Here is a 6,000-nt window from a genome sequence, read left to right as displayed (position 1 = left end):
TAACACCAAAAAACTGAAGTATTTTATTATAATGACAATAAAATGTAGTGTTGCCCTGCACTGGTACAACTGCTGTGTTTGCTTGTGCTTGAATGGCTGCCCCCATGGCTACACAGCAGCTTCTTTATATAAACTATAGTAGTACTTATCTGTTATCTACTGTGTATCCTGTGCTTGAATGGCTGCCCCCATGGCTACACGGCAGCTTGTTTATATAAACTATAGTAGTACTTATCTGTTATCTACTGTGTATCCTGTGCTTGAATGGCTGCCCCATGGCTACACAGCAGCTTGTTTATATAAACTATAGTAGTACTTATCTGTTATCTACTGTGTATTCTGTGCTTGAATGGCTGCCCCCATGGCTACACAGCAGCTTGTTTATATAAACCATAGTAGTACTTATCTGTTATCTACTGTGTATCCTGTGCTTGAATGGCTGCCCCATGGCTACACGGCAGCTTGTTTATATAAACTATAGTAGTACTTATCTGTTATCTACTGTGTATCTGTGCTTGAATGGCTGCCCCCATGGCTACACAGCAGCTTGTTTATATAAACCATAGTAGTACTTATCTGTTATCTACTGTGTATCCTGTGCTTGAATGGCTGCCCCATGGCTACACGGCAGCTTGTTTATATAAACTATAGTAGTACTTATCTGTTATCTACTGTGTATCCTGTGCTTGAATGGCTGCCCCATGGCTACACGGCAGCTTGTTTATATAAACTATAGTAGTACTTATCTGTTATCTACTGTGTATCCTGTGCTTGAATGGCTGCCCCATGGCTACACGGCAGCTTGTTTATATAAACTATAGTAGTACTTATCTGTTATCTACTGTGTATCCTGTGCTTGAATGGCTGCCTCATGGCTACACGGCAGCTTGTTTATATAAACTATAGTAGTACTTATCTGTTATCTACTGTGTATCCTGTGCTTGAATGGCTGCCCCATGACTACACAGCAGCTTGTTTATATAAACCATAGTAGTACTTATCTGTTATCTACTGTGTATCCTGTGCTTGAATGGCTGCCCCATGGCTACACAGCAGCTTGTTTATATAAACTATAGTAGTACTTATCTGTTATCTACTGTGTATCCTGTGCTTGAATGGCTGCCCCATGGCTACACAGCAGCTTGTTTATATAAACTAGAGTAGTACTTATCTGTTATCTACTGTGTACCCTGGGCTTGAATGGCTGCCCCCATGGCTACACAGCAGCCTGTTTATATAAACTATAGTAGTACTTATCTGTTATCTACTGTGTATCCTGTGCTTGAATGGCTGCCCCCATGGCTACACAGCAGCTTGTTTATATAAACTATAGTAGTACTTATCTGTTATCTACTGTGTATCCTGTGCTTGAATGGCTGCCCCCATATCAGCCTAAAACTCTGCGCTGATATTTATGCTGTTAAAGGGCACAATTTAACAGAATCCCTTTAATGTATGGAGATACAAATTGTGGAAAGATCTATTGCCCGAAAAACCCAAGGTCCCAAGCATTGTGGATAACAGGTCCCATACATGTACAGATAAACCCTACAGTACAAACTTGCTGTGCCAGTAGATATCTGTGTACATTACAGCATATATTTCAAATAACTATAATCAGGACTGGTTTAATGGTAGGGTCGGGACTGGATATATCTGGGACACCCCTGGAGGGGGGAACTATTGTAAGACTTTTTTACAAATATCGTTATTCCCCCCTCCCCCCATTCTCAATGTTTCTCTTTTGCATCATTGCTCATTTGTAATAATTATAAAACAAAAAGCTCTAAGAGGAAAAGGCACCCCCCGTGTCTGGGTGTAACGTGGCACAGTGTGGGGTGCAAGACATGGGTGAGAAGAGCTTGCAGGTTACAGTCAATAGGAAGTCACTGAATATTTCCATTCTGTTTTGCCAACAATGGGGTGAAAGTGATAACAGTTCTCATAACTGTGACCCAAACGGACTGGCTTCTGAGTTACGTTATCTCCGATGACCTTCGCAGCTTCACCGCAGGACGGCAATGAGAAATATTGCTCCATACTCCAACGTGGGAGTGAATTTTCCCTGCACCCTTTATTAAAGGGAAACTTAAGCCAAGCAATTACTTTCATTACTGTAAGGTTTAAAGGGACATCTGAGCTTTATTTTTTCATTTCTTCTTTCCTTTTTTCACTGCTCAGTCCACTGAGTGCTCTGTGCTCAATACAATAAGCTAAGCACAGATATAGGATCCATTATCCAGAAACCCATTACCCAGAATGCTTCAAATTACAGGAAGGCCTTTCCCATAGACTCCATTTGATGAAATAATTCATATTGATTTCCTTTTTCTCTGTAATAATAAAACTCAAACTAAAATATAATTAATCCGTAGAAGCCAAACCAGCCTATTCGGGTTAATATTTAAATGAATATTTAGTAGATTTAAATTATCCAAATTACAGAAAGACCCCTTGTCCGGAAAACTACTGGTTCTAAGCATTGTGGATAACAGGTCCCATGCCTCTATATTGAAAATACCGCATGCTGTATATTATTAGATTGGGATGTGAGATTCTGATCTAAAAGCACAGAATAGAAATGCTCATTAAACCATTACTATTTGCAATGTATTCCCCTTACAAAAGAATTTTTAAAGGATTGAGCTCGGCCCTTAATCTGGTTGAACTCAGATGAAAGGAAATGAATGGGAAGGGCTCAGATTCGGGGAGATTAGTTGCCCGGCGACAAATATTCTCTTCCTCGAAGCGACTAATCTCCCCGAACTGCCTCCCGCCGGCTACAATGTAAATCGCCGACGAGATGGCACTCGGATCGCTTCGTTTTCTGAAGTCGCCCAAAGTTTCAATGTGAGGCGACTTCGGAAAACGAAGTGGTCCGAGTACCATCCCACCGCAAAGAAGAGGAGATTTGTCGCCAGTCCACTAATCTCCCCGAATCTGAGCGCGTGCCCTGACCCTTAGGTTATACATTGTAAGGTAGCAACCAAGGAAGCAAAATAGAAAATGAGGAGCTGATTTACTTGAAAAGGCTAATCCCAAAACAATTTTACACTAAATCGACAGTCAATAAAAGATGAGGGTTAGGGTTGCCACCTTTTAGGAAGCTCAACTCTGGGCAGGGATAGGGTGCTGATGTCGATGGGAGGGGCTATGATGTGTCAGGGCTGTGATTATCAGGGGCGGAGCTGTGATGCCAGGGAATTGGCCGATCACCGAGTCAATCTCAGGGATCCCTAATTTCCCTAAAACAGGCAGACAAATTTGACAGCCTTCCAAAAACCTGCCTGTCCAGGTCAAAAATGGACCGTTGGTAACCCTAGGGGTAGTGAGGGTCAAGCTCAGCATATTATGAGCACCCACTTCATTGAGTCAGATCATAGAAATTCAACAATAAAACTAACTGTAACGTAATTTGAAGTCACCATAATTGCAGAGGGTGTGAGTCAGAGACTTAATGGGGTCGGCATGCAAGTTGCTACACCTGCACCGCATTTTGCCAAGTTATTTAGCTTTTTATTCAGCAGCTCTCCAGTTTGCAATTTCAGCAATCTGGTTGCTAGGGTCCAAATTACCCTAGCAACCCTGCATTCGTTTGAAAAAGAGACCGGAATATGAATAGGAGGGGCCCAAGTAGAAAGATGAGTAATAAAAAGTATCAGTAACTATAAATTTTTATTTATACTTATTTGTTTTTTTAGAAGAGGTCAGTGACCCCCATTTGAAAGCTGGAAAGAAGAAGAAGGCAAATAATTTAAAAGCTGAAACAATGTCAATTAAAAAGTTACTTAGAATTAGTCATATTAAAAGTTAATTAAAATTGAGCCTTCCCTTTACATTTTGGCTCTTAAATTTACCAGGAGTGTTTTTTTTTACCAACCCTGCAGGGTGGGGGGATTCTCAAGTTGCCTCACGGCTGGAGCACCCCCTGATTTCTAGTGCACAAGTCTCTGGTCACCGGTCAATGGCACAAGACATGGCCTCCAGCAGCCCCACTGTGCTCCCCTGCGACTAACACTGGGCCCCACTTTCCCAGAAGGCCAACCCAACAAATAGAACAGAGACATGGAGGGGTTTCACTGCAGTTAATGTGACAAGCAGTTCAGAGAGCACAAACGTTATTATGAGAGTTGAAAAACGACAGAAATAATTGCTCAGCTCTAATACTGCCCTGCTGGTCTCTCCAATATCAGATTCATCTGCAGAATATAAAGTATTGTTCTCCAATGGGAACGTGATCATATTCAGAGTCACCGAGGTGCCGTTTCCTTATTATTTCCTGTGCACCTGGGCCACATCTGGAAAAACATTGAGTTACTCCACATCAGTCCCCATGGAACCCACTTAATATATTTATATGAGAAATCAGCATGAGCACAGCACGACCAGACCTTCACAGTAAGTATTCCCAAACCAGGCACTCGCTTACACAGCCAGATCTACTGCAGGACTATCCCTAATTCTTGGCTTCCACACCCTGTTTTATAGCCCAGCGTTTGGATAGTGATACAGTGTATTGTAACTTTTCTATAGCAGTCACCCTGTTATAGTTCCAGGGGTACCCAGGGTACAAATAATCACTCACCCCAAATCTCCCCCTAATTGACCTTCAGACTGGGCCCCCTTAGCTCATAACAAGGTTACAGATATATAGAAACATTGGGGTGTCACCCTGGTATAGTTCCAGGGGTACCCAGGGTACAAATAAGCACTCACCCCAAATCTCCCCCTAACTGACCTTCAGACTGGGCCCCCTTAGCTCATAACAAGGTTACAGATATATAGAAACATTGGGGTAACAGTCACCCTGCTATAGTTCCAGGGGTACCCAGGGTACAAATAAGCACTCACCCCAAATCTCCCCCTAACTGACCTTCAGGCTGGGCCCTCTTAGCTCATAACAAGGTTACAGATATATAGAAACATTGGGGTGTCACCCTGCTATAGTTCCAGGGGTACCCAGGGTACAAATAAGCACTCACCCCAAATCTCCCCCTAACTGACCTTCAGACTGGGCCCCCTTAGCTCATAACAAGGTTACAGATATATAGAAACATTGGGGTGTCACCCTGCTATAGTTCCAGGGGTACCCAAATCTGCACGGCACTAAGAAAATATGCATGTTCTAAGGATGAATTTAATGTTTTAGTAAATCTGAGTTGATAATAAATCTGAAAGTTGAATTTAGCTGATCAGCTCTTGGTATCCTGTTGGTATCATGTGGGCAAGCTCTGCTTGATTAATATACAGAATAGTTTCCAAGTAAGAGTAAATAGAGAGAATATGCCAGGCCCTGTGGAGCTGTATTAATAGGCAGTAAGATAAATACAGAACTGGCACTTTCCTCTCACTTCTTGTCACTGAGAAGCTTTCCAGAAAAATAAAGATCCTAGAATTTAAAGGGCTGATACACATTCCCTTTACATGAGGTGGGAAGAAACAAGACTATTTGAAATCATCTCCAATTTGCCTTAAAAGAAATTGAAATATTCTCAATAACAGAAGAAAAAAAAAACAGATGTTCATAGGATGATAAATTGGTATTACTTAAATTGCTGAATTTGGACGTAAATCACCCATGTTGCAGAAAGTTCCCCCCATTGTTACAGGGTCATTGCTGATAATTATTATTGGCCTCAACTTCTGCACAATGACCCAATACGGAAGCAAATTAGCAGCTGCTTTGGGAAATCACTTTTTTTTTTGTCAGGCACATTGTTGCTCACCCCACTTGCTAATAAGGATCCCGTACGGACGCAAGAACCTTTGTAAACGGCCAGGCCTGGATTTGTGGAAAGGACACCAAGGACCGGGCCTAGGGCAGCAGGATTTCAGGGGGCGTCATGAAGCCCAAACACACCCGCATTGGTTCGGAGACCCCCTGAAAGTAAAAAAAAAACCATTGGTGGTCAAAGAACGGTAGAAGTAAAAAACATCAGCTGCCAGGGCCCCCCAAGTAAAAAAAAAAATAGTGCCAAAACGGCCCCCTACCAGCAAAAA

The sequence above is a fragment of the Xenopus laevis genome, chromosome 6S (genome assembly GCF_017654675.1).
Source record: "Xenopus laevis strain J_2021 chromosome 6S, Xenopus_laevis_v10.1, whole genome shotgun sequence".
Lineage (NCBI taxonomy): Eukaryota > Metazoa > Chordata > Amphibia > Anura > Pipidae > Xenopus > Xenopus laevis.
This window is presented reverse-complemented; position numbering follows the sequence as displayed.